The sequence below is a fragment of the Falco rusticolus genome, chromosome 1 (assembly GCF_015220075.1).
Source record: "Falco rusticolus isolate bFalRus1 chromosome 1, bFalRus1.pri, whole genome shotgun sequence".
Lineage (NCBI taxonomy): Eukaryota > Metazoa > Chordata > Aves > Falconiformes > Falconidae > Falco > Falco rusticolus.
In genome coordinates this window covers 57507557-57532024 of record NC_051187.1, presented here as the reverse complement: position 1 = coordinate 57532024, position 24468 = coordinate 57507557, and the positions used below count along the sequence as shown (strand labels likewise).

At 43.2% G+C, this 24468-nt stretch overlaps 1 long non-coding RNA gene across 1 annotated transcript in view; it reads left to right on the top strand.

Moving 5' to 3' along the window:
• The first annotated feature begins 795 nt into the window (after positions 1–795).
• Positions 796–24468, top strand: part of LOC119154534 — a 38311-nt gene continuing 14638 nt past the window's right edge. The window contains exons 1-2 of the long non-coding RNA XR_005106486.1: positions 796–1295; positions 11061–11134. This is a non-coding gene — a long non-coding RNA (uncharacterized LOC119154534). The remainder of the gene's footprint in view (positions 1296–11060; positions 11135–24468) is intronic.

The window sequence follows — 24468 nt, the reverse complement described above, 5'->3', positions numbered from 1 at the left end:
GCATTGGGGTTGGGACTGCATGGTCTCTCCCAACCCCAACCCTTCTGTGAGGGCGGCCTGGGGCACCCTCCGGTTTCAATTCACAAATCCTTAAAAAACAAGGCAAGCACCCCCCCACCATCACCGGCTTCCCAGCAAGCGGCCGCAGCGGCTGCGCCGCGGGCAACCCGCTCCCGCCGCCCCGCCGCCGCCCCCCAGGCCGGAGGCAGCGCTGCCCCTGCCCGGGCTCGGCCGCCGCCCTGCGCGGTCCGGGCCGGCAGCGGCGCCGCCAGGGTGCTGCGGGCGGGGCGGCGGCGCGGCGGGGCGGCGGCAGGGGGCGCTGCGGCCCCGCCATTGCGGCGGCGGCGGCGCGGGGGCGGCGGGAGCGTTGATCCTAATTGGAGCCGACGCGCGGCTCCTCCATAATCCTCCGACATCCCCCCGCCGGCTCGTAATTCCTGGGCGGGCGCTGCCGCCGGCTCCGCGGGGGAGCCGCCGCCGCCGCAGCAGCCGGGCAGGTGTTGCCGCCGGGCGGGTCGCGCCGCGCTGTGCCGCGCCGTGCGGCGCCGCCTCCCCACCGCGGGGGGCCCAGCGGCCATGTTGTCCCTTGGCGCGGCGGTAACGCTGCGGCCGCCGGCTGCCACAGCCGCGCTCCCCGGCGGCGTGACGAAGCAGAAAGGTGGGGAAGAGACACCCGCCGCCCCTCGGGGTTAATGATTAAGCGCTAAAAGTGCCTTTGTGTTCTTAATTGGCGCACGCTGCCCGAGTGCCGCGCGTTCGAGCGCGGGTGCCGTTCCCGCACAGGCGAGAGCTGGCGGAGCTGCCGGGCAGGGAGCTCCCGGCCCTCCGCGCTCGGCCCCCCGGCCCCGCCGCACGGGAGGGTGGGCAGCGCCTCCGCCCTGCCAAGATGCCGGGCCTCGGCCCCGGCGAGCGGCCTGAGCACCCGGGGTGGCCGGTGGCGTGACTTGGGGCGCTGCAGAAGCCTTAAATAAGCTTTAGGCGGTCACAGCCGGTGCGGTACCTCACAGGCCAGTTGCGCGCCTACAGTGTTTTGAAGTCAGTATTTTGCTGGACAGACTGTTCGGGGGCCTGGCGGTATTTGAGGGAAAAGTACTGTGCAGCTGGGTTAGGCCCTAAACCTGTGTTTGCACAGGTACCAGTACTTCCAGTAGTAATGCAAGTGACTTTCCGGGTTGCATGGGAGCTCTTCCTTTGGCCCAGGCAAGGGGTTGTGGAGTTCAGCATGGCTGCTGGTCAGTAGAAGCAGCCAAGTGCCTTCTTTTCCCCTTGCATCTGGCCAAGGGCCTGCCTGAGAGGTAGATTTTTTTGGTTTGTTTTTTTTTTTTTTTCCTCTATGTGCTCCCTAAACAAAAGGTATACATTGATTTTGCTGTAGGCTTTGTGGGGCCCCTGGACCTTGCACAGCTCGTGTGCCAGGGCCAATGCAATGTGTGCATGTTTGGGGGATGGGACGGAGAGATACCAGCGGCTACTGGCTCCCAGTCCTGCTGTTCCAGGCTGTTATTATCAGATGAGCGCTATCTGTATGTTCACATGGGCACTCGTTTTTCCTCTCCATGTGAGCACACAAATTAGTCTTGCTAGGGACTGCATGCTTCTGCAGGTTTGCCAGAAGTGGAAATATGAATTGTTAAAGCTCAGGAATTGTAAAACTCTTAAGGTTGTTTCCACCCTCATTTTAAACAGATGTAAATCTAGAGTTAACTCTGCTGAAGGAAGAGTTATGCAGCACAAAACCAGTGTGCATGTCTGTGAACAGATACAGCTGACTGTCGGAGAAATAAAAATAATGAAGTAGTGGTGAATAAGCTGGGCACCTTACTTTCAGCCGTAATAAGCAGAGTTTCTGAGAAGCAGATGTTCTCCCTCTTGCAAGCGCTGGTCTCTAGCTGAACATGGCTGAGAAGGCAGTGAGGTCCCTGAAGCCTGTGTGAGGCATGAATGTATATACAGGCTTTAATGATGTCTTAGAGGCAGAGTCCCCGCAATATGATCCTTAGAATTACAGTATTAGATACACTGCCAGACGTGTTGCTGACATGGGTTGGCTTTATAGGGATCTGCCTTTGCATGTCTCCTTGTGTGTGCCATAAACTATTAAAGCAAGATTAACGGATGTATTCTTCTGCAGCTTTGTTCTCTTGGGGCAGATTTATATGCCTAGGTGGCTCCTGTAAGCACTGGTGCCATACATTATACCTTCTGCTGACTGCTAGTGCCAGTGTAACATGTTAAGGGCTCTTGCAGTCCTTTAAACCAGGTAGTAGTGCCATTTTCAACAGGCAGCTCTACTGCCCAGGGTATTGCGTATTAGTGGGATTGATGAAGGTTTCTCCTGTCCTTTCATTTTAACATGCTCCTTGATCCCAGAAAATAGCTGTGTAGTGAACTGGGACAATGCTTCTCTGACCTTTACGTGAGCCTGGAATAAGCAGGAGGAAAAACTCTCCACCTAGTCTGTTCCTCTGTTGTTTCTGCATTTGGACTTGGGTAAACATGGCCTCTAAAAATACTCCATTCTCAAATGCTTCTGTTTTTCTTGTGACCACCTAGAAAAGACCGCTTATCTTATGCTTTAAAGAGGTTTGCTTTACAGGAGTTTGTAACAATTTTCTGTATTTAAATTGCTTTCTGTTTCTTTGCATTGACTTTCTTCCCCGTATAACACCTGCATGCTTTCTTCTCTGGTATCTCACAGTCACCTAGAATGGAAAGTAAGGATGTATTTATTTATCTTTGCTGTTACATTGTCAAAGAACATACTGCATTCCCCAACAAGAATTTTATTTTTCTGTTTTGTGTGTTTACTATTGGATCTTCACTTGTGCTCCCAGCCCTTGCACATTTTAATACCTTTTCAGCTATTCTCTTTTCCAAACTGTCAAGTTTTTGTTCCCTCCACCCCACACCCCCAAGCCCCCGCCTTTAACTTGTGGAGTTCTTTTTGAATTTCTTCTTTTTCATTCTGTGGCTGTTTGAAGTCCTGATTCTGCTTTGTCATTGTGTCTTCTAGCTTCTTCATGTTGGCTGTCAGGTTGCTCTTCACAGCTTCACTTCTTAGCCATTCCACTCCTGTGCAAAGCTGCTGGTAAACTGTGAAAGACCTTGCTATTTCTCAACTTGCACTTCTAGGGTGTTTAGTTTGCTCGTGCCCTATAGCCTTTTCAGTTTGGAGCTGACTATTACCTGTTGTTGGTCACTGCAAGTGAAAGTTTTTTTTCTTTTCTTTTGAATGTTTGCACTTGCAAATGCTGAACAAGCTGAGTGTCATTCTGGAAATTATACATCTTCTGTAATGATGCTGCTGAGCTGTATGGGCCCATACTCCTCTAACACATATGCAAGTGCTGCACTGGTTTCTGTATTCAGTAATTGTGTCTTTCTGTAGCTTTAATAATTTGCCCCTTAAAGCCTTGGCTGTTTAGAGAAGGTCTGTGAAGATCGGTTAAAAAATTATGATTTGCATTGTGGTCTCGTGATCCAAGACAGTGAACTCTCTTGTGGATACTAGTTGGTAGAACATAGCATAGATATTCTCCAGTGCCTTGTTCTGCATGTAACATAGGTCTGGAGGAAAGAGATTTAAACGAGCATTTACCTGCCTCTTGCTATCTTCAACAGTGATTTACATAAAGTCTGGAGGGCTGGACTTTATGATTTGGGATAGACCTGGAGACTTCTGAATCTCTCCCACTTTTGTCATTCTGAGCAAATTTTGTTCCAGTTTTGTATACACTTATGCATGTTTCCTTTGGTAAATGGTATTGCTTGTATTTACCAGCAGCAGTTCTGCAGATTTCTGATTTTTTTCCTTTTGGTTCTTCTGAGCAAATTTAATTCTAATTTTGGTGTATATATTTAGAAGAGGGTATCTCTTCATATTTACTGATGTCAGTTCAGCTGCAGAAGTTCCTGAATCAAATTTAGTTTGTCCTATGGAAGGAGCCAACTACCAACCCAACCAGTCATAGAGCTGTAGGATAACCGATAACCAGAGTGGTTTCCAGGTGTGCTCACTTCCAGCCATGCATGTAAGGAACAGGCTACACAAGCTTGTGGGTATGCACTGGTGGTATCTCATGGACTTTGCTGCCACCAGTGGAATCCATCTGTACCTATCACTTTACATAGCTACTGCAGCAGGAGGAAAAAAAAAAGAAAGAAAGAAAAAAATTCAACCTCTAAGTGAAGAACTGTGGCTGTGGTTTTACTTAAAGGAGAACAAAAAAGGAGAGGAAAACAAAGGGGTTAGTATTTATAGTGAGTAGGTGAGGCTGCTAGTCCGCCCTTCAAAAGATGGTACTTGGTACTCTTCTCTCTTCATGGGAAAAAATTCAGCCATCATATTTTAGATCCATAGTGATAGAGTAGATCAGTCTTCTTACTTCAGAAGTCGGTTCTTTCTTAAACAAAAATCTGATTGCTGGATCTCTGTAGTTCAGACTGTACAGTTCTGTTTGTGTTTTTAAGTGGTATGTTTGCTGAAGAAAACAAATACTCCAGGGAGACCAAATCTGCTTCGGTGTGACATGAAATTTGGTGAAGGTTTATTATAGCTCAGCCCCCCACCCCCAAATCAAAGAAAGGGAGAAAAGGAAAGGTTTAAAAAAATGATTCAATTTTGTGGGCATTTTTTTCCTTTTCAGGTCAAAAATAGAGAACAGAGGATTTACTACTTCAAAGGCAAACATTTCCTTGTTGTTTTCTTTTTTTTTTTTCTTAGCCAAACCATCCCCCTTAGCTTTTATTTCAAGTAGAATCAACTGAAATTTTTTCTGCCCATGATTGTTTTTTGTTTGGCCGTTGAACCAGATAATCCAATATTTGCACAGCTTTCCCTGGAGCTGCACAAAGAGGTAATGCTGTCATTATGACAGGTAGACCTCAGGAGATTATGTGGAAACACGGGGTCTCCTAGCAGAAGCTCCCTGGCCTTTAAATGTTCACTCTTAGATCTTCAGGATTTCCCTGCAGATCTATGGACTGTGTTATATTAGAGGGGGTTGAAGTGTTGAGGGGTCTACATCCCCAAAGGAAGGCAGAGGAAAAATGATATTCATCATCAGGGCATGGAGTTTCTGGACTGTTCAAGAATACTTTTTCCCTAGGGAAGGATAAGGCTTCTAGTGCTAAATGGTAGGATTTACTCATATATGTATTTGAACTTTATTTTATTTTTAGTTTGTGGTTTCTTATTGTTCTGAAAGCATGGTGACATATATACCTCTTTCTTGCTATTGGTTCTTGCTTATGCCAATGTACCTTGGTCTGTTTATACAAAAATATTTGTTACCAGTTAAACTCACCTTCTTCTGTTTGCACCAAAACATCTTAGGCTCATGAAAACTGTCTGACCAATGAAACTGTCTGCTTGGACAGACAATTTCTGCAGATCACTCAGTTTGCATGTGGAAATACAGTTTTTCCAGTCTGGCTTCGATGATTAGTAGTATAGATTTTCTAAGAAAATGCCCACTGTTATAAGCAGCTGTAGGTTTGTGCTTATGAAACCTATTTGCACAAATATTATCAGCCACCAAAGTCTCCACCCAAGTCTGCCACAGTTGTTCAGATCTTCCAACAATTACAATCTAATTAGAGCCGGCATTCAAAGTTGCCTCCAGCATTTCAAACAAAAGTAATTTAGTGGTAATAAAAGTGGTAGATTGACAGCTCTGGAATCTGAACTCAGCTTATCCGCAAAACATACCCAGGGTGGGAAAGAGCTACAAGAATCACGGCAACAACTCTCTGAAGGGCTTGACCCCTTGCCTTGAAATGACAACCTCCAAGGGATGAACATATGGGTAATTTTCTACAAGTCCCTCTACTGCCACTGCCAAGAGTGCTGCTAATTACTGACAATAATTAGTATATTGTCTGTAGCTTGAATACTTTTCCACTAGGAAAAACACCTGTATGATAACAATCAAATGCCCATCATGTAGTGATGGTGTTTATGAAGCTAAGAATTATTCTGAATTTGAACTGCAGCCTGTGAGGTGAAAGGCTTTATCCTATTACCAGTCCCCTGGATCATTCAGTCTACAGTGTGTGAGGCACAGGGCTGTGATTACCAATTCATTTCATAAAGGCCAGCCATTTAAAATTCTCTCAAACTAGCAGCTGCTGGAGGAAGAAAAAAGCACCTGGATCTGGACAAATATATTTTTCTTCTTCTGGGTTAATCTAAAAAGAAAACCAACAATTCTTTCCCCTGACAAATGAGACTTTCAATCAGCGCTGAGCTATCACTGCAAAAGGATAACCTCTCTTTGCTTACTTGACATATGGGATTCTTCCAGTTCCAGAGGTGGAAGTCATGGTTAGGCTGAAGAGCACTTGAAAAAATAAGCCGCTTCATGCTGCTGGTCAGTAAAAGGAATCATTTGGATATGATGTGGAGAAAAGAATAGGCAATCCACCTGCTTCAGTTTCTTGTGGTGTTGCTGGATCCTTTTATTGCTGTTACATACAAGCACAGGCAGAGACAAGAAATACTTCTACTTCTTTCCTGTCTTCTGGTTCTCTTTCCTCTATCCCTTGGTTTCTATGCTCTAAAACACTAAATTATAACATAGGAAGGACCACCATGACTTCTGAAATCTGACAGGTCTTAGCTTTCTTCCAGCTGAGTTAACATACACCTTACTGCGGCAGGCAAACCTTAATTCAGTTGGCAGTAGGATTACAGCAGGTATATTTACCCTCAAGAACACTCATTTTCCATATCTAATTATCTCCTCATCTGCTGAGTCAGGGGGAAAATCAAAATTATCCTCTGTTTTAGATTATGTTTTCCTAGGACTGACATGAGAATTCTAGGTGACATTCTCAAAACCATCCAATTTATATAGGATCAAAAGACTCTGGCGTTCAGGGGATCATCTGCTCCTCAGATGTATTAGGGACATTAGAAAACAGTACCTTTGGTTTTTAACATTGGAGATGGAGGCACAGATAGAAGATTGCTGCATTTATAGCCATCTTTATAGAAGAAGATCATAATTTATGTTTTCAGATGAGGCTTTGAAAATGTCAATCTTGCATGTTCTAACTGGAAACCGAACTGCCCATGGGGTGTGTTTCAAGAGTATGAATTTGCACTAGTAATTCCACTATTTTTTTTCTTTGTTCCTTTGCAATATATTTTTCTGGCAGCCGTAATCCACTCCAGAGGAGGAAGGAGAAGGTTGGGAGTTTTGTGTGTGTGTGAAAAAAGCTTTTGATTTATGCTGGGGGCAGCTGGTTTGGGTTTTTTTCTTCAGTTCTGCAGCATTCGTCTGTGATCTGCAGATTACTATTCCCTATTTGAAAACTGGGTATAAGCAAGATGGTTTTCTACCTCCTTCATCAGTCTGTTCCTCTTAGCCTACAAGCAGATTCAGCCAGAAGCTGTCTGTCATTCCAGTAGTATGTACACCTCTAATATCCATGCCTTAATGGTCTAGAAATACTATGCTATCCCACTCACTAGCCAAGGCTGATGTGGAGCGGTTGTAGACACATGCACTGCAGGTCCTTTTCTCATCCAGTTCTGTTCCCTCATCCCTATTTGGGAAAAGCAGGATTTCCTTGATATAGCCATGTCTGTGAACAACTTATGACAGCCAGCAGCCTGGCTCATCTCTGACTGCATGTTGCTGTGTCAGCAATTTGGCCCAGCATCTAACCCAACACCTCCTAAATCTCACCAAAATACAAATGCTAAGATGATAATACAGATGGAGTAAGATATGTAAGATGACAATACAGATGGAAGCATTGAAGTTAATATATGGTTTGTAGAGTAGTTTGGGATCCTTTGGGTTGGTAAATGCTGTGTAAGTTTAAAGCGCTGTTTTGTCTCATGCTCACGTAACTTACATTCCTTGGCTTTGCACTTTGGTGTGTGGATTAAGTTATAGCAGATCTGTCTAGAACACCCATTGAGGCTAAACAGTGGTGCATCTTCTGCTTCATTGTTTAATATCAGATGCTTTATTATGGAAATTCAAATAAAACTTGACCTAAACAAGGCAGGCCTTCCTGCTATTTTTAGAACATTATGCTATATCCCATGTCTGTGTTTCACAGGCTGGTGTGTAATTAATGATGTGTGTCCTTCCTTCCCTTGTTAATTGATGCACAAGCTTTTGGGAGGTATGCATCATTATCTAATGTAATCATGCAGAAAAGGGAAGAAAAGAAAAAATCCACGTGTTTAGATGTCTTACCACATTTGAAGCAGGAGGGAGAGAGCAGGCTGCCCTAGCAAGTTTGGAACTGGACTGCCTCGCAGTATCGCCAGGATCCACGAGTTTTGAACAGTCTCTGGCTCCAAATGCCTCCATGATCCTGTTTAGAGAAGTTGTTTTAAACATGTCTGTTCCTTCTGCTGCCCCTTGCCCTGGCATCTGGCAAGAGGGCAGAGGAGCCTCTCCCTCCATTTTCTGCTCAGTGATCTCCCAACTTGCCATCGTTTGCTTTCAGGTTGGAGGCAGGTGTGCAGGAGACCATAGGTTCCTTTAATCTCTATTAAGAACAGCAGATCACAGTGGCCCCTCTGGCCTTGTTCCCTATGACTATGAAACTAGCTTTAGCAGCACAGAGATTTAATCTTTCTAGTGGAAATGTAGCGCCGGTCAAAGGTCTACACTGCATCTTTTAGGACAGTTTCTTAGCTGTGTGAAGTTAATCGTGAGGCAGTGTCCGTTCCAAGTTGCAGATTTTGGAAGAAGGCTTGTGCTACAGATTGCCTTTCTGCAGCTCTGCTCTCTTCCTTGGGAGAGATCCCAGAGAGAAAAGCCACAAACTCTGGCAGAGGTGCAGAGTGGGCCTCTGGCCCCTCTTGGAGGCTCCTTCTCTCACCTGACTCCTTTTCCCACCACCTATCTGGTGACCAGAGGGAGCGAATGAGCGGCTCTAGGTGCACTGTGAGCTGCCTGGGGATGATAAGCAGGTCTTTGTGTCTCTGTTATCTTTAAAACCTACCTGGTGCAGTCTGTCAGCTGCTTTAGGTTCTCTGAGAGCGCAGATGGGGGCGAGCCAAGGTGGCTAAGCTATGTAGCACTCTGGCTGTACCCCTGCCAGTGCATGCAGCAGGCAGGATGGGCTAATTGGAAGCAGCCAGTCACCCTTTCAGCTGTTGCTCCCAGTTTTGTTCCTCCATCTTCAGTCAATTTAGATCATACCTAAAGTGCGTCCACAACTACATTTAAGCAAAAGTGGTTACCATAGTAACACTGGAGATTTTCCAAATGCAGTCGATGATGTAAACAGCTAAAATGACTGTTACCCCAAATAGTTGTTTATTTCTTCTGTGAGGTTTATTGAGTATTTAAATCTGTTGTAGCACACACAGATTTACCACTTCTAAGTATAACTTGGAGGAGTAACACGTTTTTTCTTATTGCTTCCATTTCAGCAGATCTGTTTCCATGTCAACAGCTCACATTGATAAAGAATTGACATTCTGACTGCATTTGGCAGTGTAGGGTACAAGGTGACAATTAAAATAAATCAATGTTTCTAATGATGCTGATGTTAAAACCCTGCCAAAATACTGGGGTCCCCATGCACAGTAGCCAGAGATCGCTTCTTGAATCTGCAGAGAGCGAGTCAGGAATTCTCATGGGAACAGACTTTCTTTGCAAGGTTTTTAAGCCTTCCTGCTTACAGATGCAGAAAGACTGGGAAAGCAAACTCTCACAGAAAAACACACCTATCACTCTGTGTGTGTGCACGCACATGTGTGTTTGCGTTGGCCCATCCACTTCTAATCTAGCTGAGGTCTAGAAATGCATAAAGCATGCAGTAAAAAATTAGAGCACAATTCTTGGTCTAACCTGTTTTGAGTCAAGTTTCTGGCAAAAATTGTGGAGCAGTAGGGCTTAATTAACCCCCCCTCCTTCCACTCCTGATTTCCTTGTGGTGAATATATGTATTGAAATTACTGAGGGACAACAAACATGGAGGCCCAGAAGGGCAGTTTTTAAGCTTGCAAGCCTGTTCAACAAAGACTGGCACTTTGAATTATATATTTGGGGGATGAAAGTGGACTGCTTTTCTCTGTCTGTGTGAGCAGCATGTAGATACACAATCGCCACAGTTGAGGTGTCATCAGTGTGCTTGTTTTCCCATAGTGCGTAAAGGAGCTAAGATCAGTGGCCCACTATATTAAGCATCCCGTTTACACACAATAGGAGAGACAGACACAATCCACAAAAATCCCCAGACTAAGCAGACAGCAAACAGGGAAGGAAGGAAAACTGTTACCCCCATTTTACAGGGGCAGAGAGGGATTAAAAGGATTTTTTTCAAAGCTGCAGATAAGAGTGGTGGCTTCCAGGTGATGCAGGCTCCCCACCTGCACTTTGGATGCCAGAAAATCCCTTACCTGGTGTTGGCTCAGTGTCATACTGGAGTCTCGTGGTAGATGTGGCAATCCAAATCAGCGCTCCTGAATTGAAATGTGCACACCTTCAAGGGTGAGCAGAGTTTGGCAATACATTTCCATAGAGACATTCAGCTTGTCTGAAGGCACTCTGTGTGGTTTGAATTAGGTTTGAATCTGTAATTTCTGTTGCATCTGGGGACTATACATACTTTCTAATGTTGGGCATCTAAATGATTTGCTTAGTGATCTTAGTTGCTGTTGGTTCTCTTGGTAGCAAATGGAAAGAAGTAGTTGTGTCCAAGCAACAGTTCAGGTCACCTTCAGCAGGTGTCTAGCACTGCCTGATACTGCTTCATGAATGTGTAAATTCACTTGTTATGTCTTTCGTATCATGGGATCATATAATTTTTGTGGGTTTAACAAGTCCACAAACTTACTTTGTCTAGTGAGCCTTCTATTTTTAAATGAAATTCTTAGATACTGGTTTAGAGAAAAGAATAAAAAAGCAGAAATACTGTTAAGAGTCACGTGATTCCTGGTACCACTGAGGTATACCAAAATGTGGTGAGTTTTCACTCTCATACATACAAGAGCAAACTCCATACCCCACAACCAGTCATCTGTGTAATGGATATGAATATAGTAAATCCCCCACATGTACAAATGATAATTTTATTTCCAGATTGCATTCTTTGGAGGATCTCTGAGCGCTTCAGAAGGATTAATGAATTATGCCTCACAGCAGCCCATAAGGTGGTAAGTATTATTACTGTATTTTGTAAATGTGAAAGAATTGTGGGATGTTGATAAACAGAAATTGCCAATTCAGTCAAGTCTGTGGCAAGTAACTTTTCCCTGTAGAAAAATGCCACTCTTTCAAGATACAGGGCAGATACAATGTTTATATGTTTCAGCAAATGAGCCATTGCTGAATTACTTTAATTTGATTACACAGGAGTGAGACACTTTCAGGACATATCCTGTGAATGTCACTGAGGTGCTCTAACACAAAAAATAGATTGCAACTGAGAAGGAATGTGTAATCTCTGTTGAATATTGGCAGTGGCTGACAGTAGAACAGCAGCTGGTTGGATGGGTCTGCACAATAACGAGGGTTAAGACGATCTAGTGCTCTGTTGAACTGCTGTTGGCCTTCCTTATCATATTACCTCATCTCCTAGCTGCAGGGACTGGCAATCTTTCAAGGAGGTATGCACAATATTGTTTTCCCCCACTTTGAATTAGAGGTATGAAAGTAGCAGGGGCTGTAAGTGCTGCTTCTCAGAGGTTGAGCTGAGCATGGGGTCCTGCGAGGGGGTAACCTCCAGCACCTGTGAAATTTGGCTTTGGAGGGTGCCAGGGTTAGGGAAGCATCCCTCCTGGTGCACAGCTTCCAGTACCTGGCCCGTCAGAAGCCCTTTACCACACACTTGTGGCTGTCAGCTCTCAAGCTAAGTTTCAGTACCTGCAGCCATTGTTCCATGGAGATGTGACTAGCCATATGGTAGTGCTGTTTCTACCCCCATTTTATTAGCTAAATCTAATTAACAGGCCATTATAATAACCAGACAGACAAATATAATAATCTACTGTCATGCTTCATTGTAAATAATGGCTGTAGTAGCCACAGCAATATTATTTGACTTAATATGAATGTGTTTGACATACGCCATCAAGAATGAGATGAACATGATGCCTCAGACAAACTGTGTATTCACATGTGGTCCCTGTTGTTCAAAAGCTCTGGAAACACGGCTGTAATCAGTAACAGTAAAGTTCTGAAGAATGAAAGGATGGTCACAACCATTTATATACGAGTTAATGCAAACCAGAAGAAACACATAACCAAACACAGACTGGAGTTGAAGAAGAGATATAACATAGTCCCAGAAATTCTGTACTAGAGGCCTAAATTTTAACAGGAGTAAACAAGACCCATTCCTGAGATGCCGTTGAGAAATCTTTGTGTGAAACAGGAGGAATATATAAGTGAAAGATGTCAAATGGTGTTTGGCTGTAATTGGATACAGCATGAATGCTGTGAAAATGTTAACCTAAATCTGTCCTAAATCTGAAACAAAACTTTGCTCTTGCTACCTAAGATTTCTTCTAAGCTTTGCTGAGGTGCAGTTGTGGAATGACTAATTGAAAGAAAACTATAATTCTAATAGTTGAACATTCCCTTTTGTCACCAGTGTTGTCCAACACTAGAAAGTAGAGGAGGAAAGAAATAAGTTACTTTACAGCCGTTTGTGTAAAAAAAAATAAATAAATGGGGTGGGAAATAATAAAAAAATGTAGGTTTTGTAATAAATCAGATATATTAAGCTGAAGGCTTCTGCCCTTCTAAAATAAAAGGAAGTAAGAGATTTTTGGTGGCAAAGATACTGCCTTGTGGGATTTTAATGGAATTGTAAAACCCATTCCCCTGACTTCAGGATGATGTAGTGAAAATGCAAGGTGTTAATCACAGTTCTGCTTGATTTCATTCAGGATCTGAGTTGCTTTGTGTCATCAGTGGGGTGCAATTCCTATGGAGTGAAACAACGCATACAGCATGGACTAAAGTGCTTCAGAACAGCTGTGTGCTGCCTTAGGCAGTACCTCAGTGGTTAATAGGACTAATGAATGTGCACGCTAACAACAGCGAACACAATTTAAGGATCAAGACCAAAGGTTATTTTCAGATAAGAGAAAAGAGAAGGTGAAAATATACAGGCATGCAGAAACAGAGTATTGTGAGAAGATTTAGGGCCTTGGCATCAAGCAAAAATCGTCACTTTGCTGTTACTTTGCAAGAAAGGTTGCAACCTGAAACATACCTACGTAAAATACTGCTTCAAGCTTCCTTAAACTTCACAGAGGCTCTGTTCTACTGATGAAGCTTGGGCAGAGCAGAAGGGAAGGGTGGTAGCTTGGGCTTGCTAAAAACTAGTGAGACTTTCTGCTGGGGCACGTATTATTGAGCAGTCACTTTGCTATCTTTTGAAAGAATAGACGTGCCTCTCCTGGTCTGTCCATGCTGGTGAAGATAGGTGTGCAGACACAGAAACCTGGTACTAGAGAGGATGCCACAGTGATTCATAGGCAATAAATTTTTGGCCAAAACCAGAGTGAAAGAGCATGCAGTGACACATGAGATGTCCCCTGTCTACCTCTGCTGCCCTGGATGTGCCAGGTATAGTCTAGTTCTTTTTCTAGGCCACAGTGGAGGAGAAACACAGCAAGTAATTGTCTAGCTGGTTGCTCCATTCACTCCCATACCTAAGATGAAGAGCTGTTGCTACCACAGGAGGGGTAGCAGTGGGTGTCTGGTGACAAGGTAAGCAGGTACCAGGGACTGGCAAGTGCATACTGCAGTGAAAGGGGAATCCCAGGGTGTCAGAAATGTCTCACCTTAGTTCTGTGTCTGGATGTTGAAATGCTGAGCCAGCATCTCAATGCACTTTGTTATTCTGGAAGAAAGTTACTCCATTTACTCCTCAGGTTCCTGGAAGGATTGCTGGGGTCAGAGACTGGCCTATAATTGCAGCTGTCAGCTCACTGTTAAATGGAGAGATGTAAAATACCTCCTTGCACATCATTTATTAACATTTAAAACCTGTCAGGGGACATATAAAACATTCCTTTTTTTGTAGCATTTATAAACTACTGAGAAGCACAGACACATTCCCCTATATTAATTACCCTAATTTAGGCAATGTCCATGGAGGGCCTGTGAGCACAGTAGCTATGATTTCCACACCCCCAACCCCCCCAGTTCTTTTATTTCTAGGCATTGAGGTTCCCCTGAGCCCATTCCAGCTGCAAATTCTGCTGGCATGAAGCAGGGTAATTCTGGAGAGTGAATGTATTTTCAGACCTTGTATACATGAGGGAGTTGCACTAAGATTACTGGTAAACCTGCTTAGTTAAACCAATGCAAAATGTGACATGGACAGTCCTATTTCATCTCGTTGCTTCTTTTAGATTTGGATTAGGTTTGAAATCAAGTAAACCCCCATTTAACATCTTTAAATAAAGATGTATGAAGGCATTCACATCAGTTTAACTTGAATTGTTTCAGTCAGATTTAAATGAAACCGGTGAAATTTTCTTGTACTAAGAGGACTTCAGTAAATACAAATTCCTGTTTCTCTTCTACAGGCCTGAGGTGTTGCAGCTCTTCTGGCTTTTCACAAGGCATAATTTTAGTCACCTATGCTAGGAGTCAGTGGGAATTACAGGCTCTGCTGGATCAGGGTAAATCAAGAAAGGGGCATTTAGTGGTCAAAGAAGGAACATGAAAGGCATCGTTATTTGTCTCACTCAGTGAAAATGATCACAGCAGATCTTTTCAACCTCTGCAGGCCTAGTGCTATGACCGGGTTGGACCTGCCATATATCCTCAGTGTTGTCTTGTTGCTGTCAGAGTATCCAATGGGGCTAGCACACATGGGGTGGTCCAAGTGATGCATCTGAGTGGGGAAGGTTCAGCCTACAGCATCTTCACATGGCAAATTCCTCTCTGCTGAGCTCTGGTATTGGTACCTATGTGTGAGAGCAAGAGACTGGGCAGGTATCTATTCCCCTTGGGTTATTTCAGCCAGCTGATAAAAAGGAAGAAATGTGGCTACTCTCAGGTCATGAAACATTTGTGGTGGGCATGTTTTGCTGCAGTAGTATGATGTTTGGAGAATAAAATGTTATACTGAATGTCATCTTGAGTTTCCTCCATGAAATAATTTGGAGAGTGTTCCCCAGCTACATGTGCTGAGCTGTGAGAATTGTTGCTGAAAGCACATAATGTTGTGTATCCTTAATTTTAAAGGACTCCACCATGGAGAAGTCTGTATGTGTTAGAGAATTACTATGGTTTTGAATGGTACAGATCTATGGTTTTCTTTATCGGAGGTGAAGCCATATAAATGCTGCTTGTCACTTTCTTGCTGTCACCTGTGAATGTTTTGGTGAGTGTCCCAAATCAGTGATGGAAAAGCACTGAGAAATACCTAGAGTAGTTGGGTTCTTGTGCAGAGGGGAGCTGATTAGGTCCAGTGCCTGGAGGAGGATCCTTCTGCAGAGGTATTCCTCCCATTAGCTGTGCCACTAAGCCATATATCATAGGAGGGCTGAAATTTGTTTTTATCAATTCAGGAACAAGATCCTACATCTGTTCCTAATTACAGGTAGGGGTCTCAGAGGAGGTCTGAGTTACAGTGTATGTGGATATCAAAATGCATAGCTCTCATTACTTGAATAGGTAAATAATTTTATTCATCATCTGTGCAGGGACGTAGGAAGCGTAGCCCAGGAGATGTTAACAATTAACTGCAATCTCATTTGCATTACTGGCTATCAATATCTTCAGCTCTTCTGCATAGTAGTTTAATATTGACTACATAAACCTTCTGAAAAGGGGTTAACTTTTTTGTGTGAATTGTGCATTTACAAATATATTTCTATTTTTGTCAGATTGAATATACATGATGTTTTGCTATAGAGGATGTGTTTTTTATAGTGCTTTGCTTTGGGGAATGAGGGACCAAATGTCTTCTGTAAAATCTGGGCTACCACAGCTTATGACTAGCTTCTATTCAAGTCAAGGTGCTAACCACCATGCAGGAATGACTGCTGTGTATGAAACAGATCATTTCCCTGGACTGAAAATTTTAGTTTTGGCAGAGTCAGTGTTGTTGCTTATGCTTTTGAGGGCAGCTGTCTCTGTCCCATATGGTGTACAGATTTTGCAGTCTAGTAAATGCAAGGATTTGATCTTGTTTTTTTAAACAACTTGCCCTCACTGTAGGGTTACTCTGGTTGCCTCCAAAAAAGTCACATGTAAGAAATGCACCAACCCATATTGATACAATTTATTGCTATGGATTCAAACAGACATAAGAGAAAAATATCGAGAAGTGTGGCTATTGGCAGGCAAATACACTACTATTCTTATTTTGAACTTGGGCTGGCTTAACTGAAGCATACTGGTGCCTTTTGCTGGAGTTGTCTGCATGGATGGGAGAGTATAGGCAACAACTTGAGTTAATACCTGGAAAACTCTTCTTTTTCTGTTAGAAATTCCAATTGTATTCCAGGCAGTGCAAAATACTGCTGACAGATTGGTTCTGCTCTTCGTTAATTGTGTGGTGGCAAAAGTGCTTTGATGGTTTGTGTCTATGGGGTTGGGAAATCCCTCTAAGAACCTTCACATGTGCAGTAATGTAAAATGCACTGCTGCTGTTACTTGAATTGTTAAATTTCTTGAGGTGAGCAGTAGCAACCTGCAAATGGGAACAGCAGAAAATGCAGTGATTTCAAAGCAGTGCATTTAACTTGAACTCAGTACCAAGCACATTGCTGGAGTTATTAGTAATCAGTTCAGAAGCAACTACAGCAATACAGGTGGTAAATAGATGGCAGCATGGATTTATTAAAAGTAAATAATACAAACTAACTTAATTTCTTTCTCTGATGGGATAAAAAGCTTAATGGATAAGGTAAATCCACCAGAATAATGTTTCTCTGTTTCATGAACTGTTTTCTTAACAGTTCCATGCAGCAGTCTCATAAGAAAATGAGAAGTGTGGATAAGGTATAATTTTTAGAAAATATGATGGATTGTAATCAATTTTGAGTGACAGTAAATGTATATGTCAAGGTATATCTCAAGTGCTTGTCGCATTGGTGCTTATATATTAATAACTCAGTTTTGTGAGAGGAGAGAGCTGTCTTTCAGGAATCAATTCTGGCTCCAATACTAAGTTAATGTGCTCTATTTTCATTAATTGCTTTGATGGTAGGATTAAGACTTCATTGATCGTATGTGTGAATGATATTAAGTCTTGTTGGGATTGCAAATACCATGCAGAGAGTAGTCATTAAAATATATCCTTCTCTGGACATGCCTCTGGCATACGCTCTAGAGCCTCAGAGAGGGAATATGTGCATGGCTGGACCACTTTGGAATTTTCTCTATAAAGCAAAACTCCCTCTGTCCTTCTGGCTGGGGTCAAGAGATTGGCTCTCTATCTGCAATTACATTAAAAAAACCCCCAACAAACCACACCAAAAAAACCCCAACTAAAAAACCTTACATTAAAAGAACATTGAGGTTGTAAAGCCAACCACTGAGTAATTAGGAAATAATAGAATTCAAGTGGCCTGTATAATTTTATTTCATCTTCCTAATGCATATGTATTATGAGGCAGTTTTTAATTCCAGGAATCCATACTATTTTTAACTCAGGATTCTCCTTTGGTAGCCCTCTGAACAGAAAGGAATTTCATACAGGCTGAGCATTGCTTCATGCGATTTCATGAAAAATTCCTCAGAACATCCTTTAAGGCCAGTTTGCAGCCCACCATTTCTAATGATATTCTTGCAAAATGGAGATGTCCGTGCAGAAACATAGAAGCACTTCAGTGTAATGTTTCAGAAGCAGTGAGAAGAGATAGGAAGTTTTGAAGTGCAACAATGATATAAGGAATTAGTGAAATCTAACATTTTTTGGTAAATCAAAAATTTAAAAATCTTTCCAAATTTAGGTTTCACTGCATATGTTTTGCAATATCTCTAGTTAAAGTCATAATATGATCTGTAATATGTACACTGAATCTTTGTGTCTGAAGGTTTCCACAGTTGCCTTAGATGCATAACAATTAGGCATTTTCGTTGGATGCTCTGGATAATACCATTAGATGCACAATAATTAGGTGTTTTAATCTCATTAATATTCATTTTCATACATTTAAATGCCTCTCTTATAGCATTTGTTAATTAACATACATTTACAATGGTATATTCCTCTTCCCCATTCAGCCATTCTGACTAATTTAATGAGCTGACATATCAGATGACTTCTCTTACAGGATTCTGCTGTTGTATCTTTGGTGGGAACAAAGAAGTGGTTATTGTGCTGTTTGTGAGCAGAATTAGTGCAGTTATTTTTTCTCACAAGGAATCTGGGGCATGGAGAGTCTGTCCTCAGTGATGCTGTTGCAAAATAGAGGGCTCCTTACTGTGTGTTTCCTTTTATTTGTATTATTAACACCTGCATCCCAGAAGCAAAGTTTGGGCCCTAATGTGTTTTTCAAATTGAAAGTGAATATAGTTTGCACCCCTAAAAGTTTGTTTCGTGCATCTTGGAGAGTAGAGCGCAGCCTGCAAAACTGTAGTGAGGGACACACCAACATTAAAAAAATATCTTTCCTTATTCTTGTAAGTAGGGCTAATTTAAAAGGTAAACTAAAACATTCAGGGGAGTTGAAGGAAATCTCTGTCTCCTGAAAACGCTTGCAAGGAGGTGAAGTAGTAACTGAAAAGCTGCTGTATAATTACACCTACTGGGGATATTCATTATGATTCTTGGGTTACTCTGGAGTCTGACTATTAGTATTAAGTTAGACAGCTTGCCTGTTATCATACAAATATTTTAACAGACTGTGCACGGCACCACCCACAATAATGCCTGTGGTTTCAGTTCCTGTGTTGCTGCTGAAGTACAAATAATAATAGTAAATGCATACAGAAAATAAACATAGTTCCTTCTGTAGATTTAGCAGATAGAGTTTTGGGTGATGGTACATTTCAGTTTTTTGAGTCTCATTTCATCAAAAATTAAGGGGAAAAACTCCTGTAAAATTCTTCATACTGATAAATCAAAAAGCAATCTCAGCAGTTAACAGATTATTCAAATTCAAGTGGAAAAAACACACCTGGAGGAGAATTTTCAAAAAGGCTCAATGTCAACTTAATTCTGTTCCCACTGAAGTCAATGGGAGTTAAGCCAGTACAGAGCGTTTTTCAAAATCTTAACCCTAGGATCTGCATACCCATCTAAGTTCGATGAGGTTTATTCTTTAGGAGATTCCAAGTTATTAAGGAAGAGATTTTCAGTAGCACCTGGGGGATTTAGAAGCACAGTTCAATTAGTCTTTCACTGCAATTTGTGCTTCTAAATACCTGAGACAGGTTTGAAAATCTCACGCTAAAACCCTGTCTCAGCTGTTGGTTAAAGCCTCAGTGCACATGTCTATTCTGATAAAAATAGGATTCCAGTCTGAGGCACATGCAGAATTTTGCATGTGGTTAGATGGTACGCCAGGAGAATAGGCTGTCACATTATCGTTAACTATAAATGAAGGGCATTGTCAAGTGAGGAACATTTGAACAACATTGCAAACACTGCCACCACAGTCCTGCGGTGGCTTCTGCTTAATACTAAAGTCATGTTGTGTGACCTGTGTTAAACTGAGAGGCATGTAGCTCCCTGAAGATGCCAAGAGGGTAAGTTAGTATTCATTTTGAGCACAATGGAAAGATCTGGTGCCCCACTTTTTGGATTGGCATATCATTTAGGAGTGATGGATGCGGTTATACGTCAGTGAACATGATTTACATGGGTTTAAATGGCTCCTTTTGACGTCGTTTTTATACAGTGTTGCTGCAGCCACCCAACAAAACCCTGCCCTGCTAGTGTAGTGAAGATGATCAGTTTTAGGTGTCTTGACAGCCCTCGCTTTTTCTGCTGGCAAGAAAAGACATATCCCTGCTTTCCTGAATTTCATGGACGAGAAAACACAATTCCTTTAAAGTGTCTGGAAGAGAAAAGAAGAGAGAGTTCTGTCAGTGCATTAGAAACTGGGAGAGTTTCAGCCATGGTCCTTGGGAGGAAGGGTTCAAAGCCCAGTGTTACTTCACTTGGGGGCAGCTTGGTTGCCAATGCCAAGTTAACCCCCTCACTGTTAGGGACCTCCAGGTATGATATGCCAGTGGTTCACAGTTCAGTCTACCTTTTGTACTCATAGGATGCAGTGTATGTTTCATACAGAAACAGACATATGCCTCTTTTTAGAGGTCAGATTCTCCATCAGATACATCTCTTCTAAGAACTCCCAGTGATGAAAACTAGTTGGGTGGCTACTGAACAACGTTACTGCTAGAATGATGTTTTGTACTGTACCAGTCCATCTCAGGACCTCTTGTGAAGGTGCCTTGCTTTGCATTTTCAACTCTGCTGCAGTGTAGCTGAACAGGAATTTGGGGGTCAGGCAGGAGAAATGGCAGTAAGAAGCTGAAAAATGTTTTCCTTTAAAAAGGATGGCTAAAAAAAGGAAACTAAATCTGAAATATTTTAGTGTGCAAATACACAAAAATGAAGAGGAAGCTTCATTCATACAGGGGATGTCCTAGTCATGCTAAAATTAAGCCTAACAGGACAGCCAGTCTTAGTCTTTACTTGGGTAAGCAGATGGATGAAGGAAAGTAAGTCTGGTTTTGTACCATCCCTTCTCAGCAGGCCTTGTACTCATGGCACAGGGAGGAGAAGCAGGAACATTGCAGCAGCATACCTAGAGAAATGCCAGATGCTCTTCTCCTGTGAGCAAAGCGGGATGAAGTGGCAGGAAATGAAAGAAGCCTCATCCTGACAAATGCAGGGAGGTATCGAGTTCTGCAAAGCAGGGTGAAATAGCTTCCCACTCTGTAAAAGGAAGGAGGCTGGGAGGTGAAGTAGCTGTAATTCACGCAACCCATGCCAGCCTATTCAAGGCACTACTGTGTAATTCAATACAGAGTGAAGAATTACCATCTTTATACACTATTGAACTTAAACCAAGCCCACTGGGGCCAAACTGTTTCAAAGGAGATCATTTGGACTTGCACTGGAAATTACAATTAACTAATGGCTGTACAAGGTTCACATTACTTTAGGAGCTAAGTTTTACTGTCTGTCCAGGTTATGTCTTTATGACAATACCTTTGTTTAAAATATAGATAGCCCATTGGAGCTGCTTGATAAAGGAAAATATGAAACATTGATGTCATGGCGTTAGCCCCTGAGGGACAAGGACTCTTGCTCCTGAGGCCTTCTGAGCACACTAAAGCAGTGAAGCTCTTGGCTTTAGAAGGGTGGAAGAGGGTTTGAAACAGGCAGCTCCTAAACTGAATGAGACCAGGCAGTGTGGGGCTGACCATCAGGTCAAAGAATGGTTGCATTGTGGGCACACTAATGGCATGGGAACCTAGGATAGGTAAGGAAGCAACTGAACTGGAGGTGAGCAAAGTGAATCATGGAACAGTCTGGGTTGGAAGGGACCTTTAAAGGTTATCTAGCTTACCTCCCCTGCAGTGAGTAGGAATATCGCCAACTAGATCAGGTTGCTTAGAGCCTTGTCCAACCTGACCTTGAATGTTTCCAGGGATGGGGCATCTACAACCTCTCTGGACAACCTGTTCCAGTGTTTTGCCACCCTCTTTGTAAAACATTTCTTCCTTGTATCTAGTCTGAATGTACCCTCTTAGTTTAAAGCCGTTACCCCTTGTCCTGTCACTGCCCTGTTAAAAAGTCTGTCCTCATCTTTCTTATAAGCCTCCTCTATATAAGGATAGGTTTCAATAAGGTCTCCCTGGAACCTTCTCTTCTCCAGACTAAACAACCCCAAGGCTCTCGGGGCTGGGTTCCACCCCTCTGATCATTTTTGTGGCCCTTCTCTGGATCCACTCCAACAGGTCCATGTCTTTCCTGTGCTGATGGCTCTAGAGCTGGACACAGCACTCCAGGTGGGATCTCATCAGAGTAGAATAGAGGGGCAGAATCACCTCTCTTGATCTTCTGGCCATGCTTCTTTTGATGTGGCCCAGGATATGGCTGGCCTTCTGGGCTGTGAAGGTACATTGCTGGCTCATGTCCAGCTTTTCATCCACCATTATCCCCTAAGTCCTTCTCCACAGGGCTGCTCTCAATCCCTTCATCCCCCAGCCTGTATTGATACCAGGGGGTGCCCTGACCCAGGTGCAGGATCTTGCACTTGGCCTTGTTGAACCTCATGAGGTTCACATGGGCCCACTTCCTGAGCTTGTCCACATCCCTCTGGATGGTATCCCGTCCCTCAGGCATGTCAACCACACCACTCAGCTTGGGGTTGTCTGCAAACTTGCTGAGGATGCACTCAATCCCACTGTCAATGTCATTGATGAAGATATTAAATAGTACTGGTTCCAATACAGACCCTTGAGGGATACCATTTGTCACCGACCTCCATCCAGACGTTGAGCTATTGACCACTACTCTCCGGATACGACCATCCAGCCAATTCCTTATCCACCAGATAGTCCATCCATCAAATCCATATATCTCCAATTTAGAGAGAATGATGTTGTGGGGGACCATGTCAGAGGCCTTACACAGGTCCAGATAGTTAGTATCCATAGCTTTTCCTTTGTCCACTGAAGGGATAAGCTGTTGGAGTGGTCACAGGAAAATGTAGCATGTACAGAAGGATGCAAAGGAGTGAGAAGACAAAAGTAGCCCCATGACCCCGATAAAAGACTGAAGAGTTGCAGGCAACTTTTCTGATTTGGGATGGAAAAGTGCCTGACCCACAGAGACTTCTGGTCTGGTGGTCAGTTTCTGAACAAGTACTTATGTAGTCTGTTTTACTTTGGTTTCTGTGAACAACTGCAGCTCCTGATAAATGTTAGAAATATCCTTTTGATTCTGCATGGCTTGCCTGGCCTGTAGGCTCAGTCCAGAGTGATGTGTAATGGGAGCTTTGCTGTGACAGGAGCTCTGTACAGATTGGTGATTTGGAGAGTAACGTTTTCTTCCCTCTTGGCCTAATCTTGGAGGAAGTTGAGTCAGTGCTATCTTTCTTTCATTTGCTTGGAGGTTGTGCTGGTAGGGAGAACACATTATAGAAGAGTCAAGTTTCCCATTCTTCCTTTCTATACCTGTTTCCTCTCTTGTGCTAACTCATCCCACTTAATATGGATGTGTTGTGGTTTAACCCCAGGCAGTGACTAAGCACCACGCAGCCACTCACTCACTCCCCTTACAGTGGGATAGGGGAGAGGATCAGAAGGGTAAAAGTGAGAAAACTGGTAGGCTGAGATGAAGACAGTTTAACAGGTAAAGCAAAAGCTGCACACACAAGCAAAGCAAAAAAAGGAATTCATTGACTACTTTCCATCAGCAGGCAGGTGTTCAGCCATCCCCAGGACAGCAGGGCTCCATCACACATAACGGTTACTTGGGAATACAAATGACATAATTCCAAACGTCTCCCCCTTCCTTCTCTTCCCCTGATTTATATGCTAAGCATGACATTCTACAGTATGGAACATCCCTTCAGCTAGTTCTGGTCAGCTGTCCTGGCTGTGTCCCTTCCCAATTCCCCGTGCCCCTCCAGCCCTCTGGCTGGCAGGGTCTGAGAAACTGAAAAGTCTTTGACTAAGTATAAATATTACTTAGCAACAACTAAAAACATTGGTATCCTATCAGCATTGTTCTCACACCAAATCCAAAACACAGCACTGCACCAGCTGCTAAGAAGAAAATTAACCCTATACAGGAAGAAACAACTGGACTTGAAATGGAGTCAATGAATGAGTGGCTCTAAAAGGGACAGATGAGGTATTTACATAGTGGCGTCTGTTCATTCCTGCCACCTAGCCTAGCCTACATCTGCCTTTAACTGGCTCAAGGAAGAGCGATGATAGGGTAGCAGTGCTGTACTCTTCCCCTACAGGCAGAACCTGAGACTTGTGCAGCTTCTTGGGGACGTAGTGAACCTGCAGCAGTGAACCCTGTGTGAGCTGTTAATCCTGTTGTAAGGATGGTAGCAGTGCAAAGCTGTCTTAACGTCAGCATTAGCCGGATGGGCAGGTATGGTGTAGGGATGGGTTGTTCAAGAATTCCAGGACATTCCAGGAGGCCTCCTGTCCCTCACCTTCAGCTGAGCTGCTCTGACAGCACTGAGGCTGAAGGCTGGGACGCTTTGCATATTCTGAGGTGAAAACAGCAGCATACACTGCATTTTTTGCTGTTCTCTTTCCTGACGTAATCAAGTACTGTAAGTTTTACACACCAGTGCACAGATTACTGGCATTTACTAGGAAGCAGGAGGAGCAGGCTGGCAACTGCTTGGAGGCATGCGGAATATACAGGCAATTGCTCTGGAGCATGGGGACACACAGGCAATTCAATTCCCAACTGGTTTCTAGGCAGGAGCTACCAATTAAAATTAAAAGAATAAAAGACTGTAAGCTTGAGACTGATGATATGCTCTAGAGAGAGGAGTTGCCAACAGCTTGTGCTACAAAGATGCCT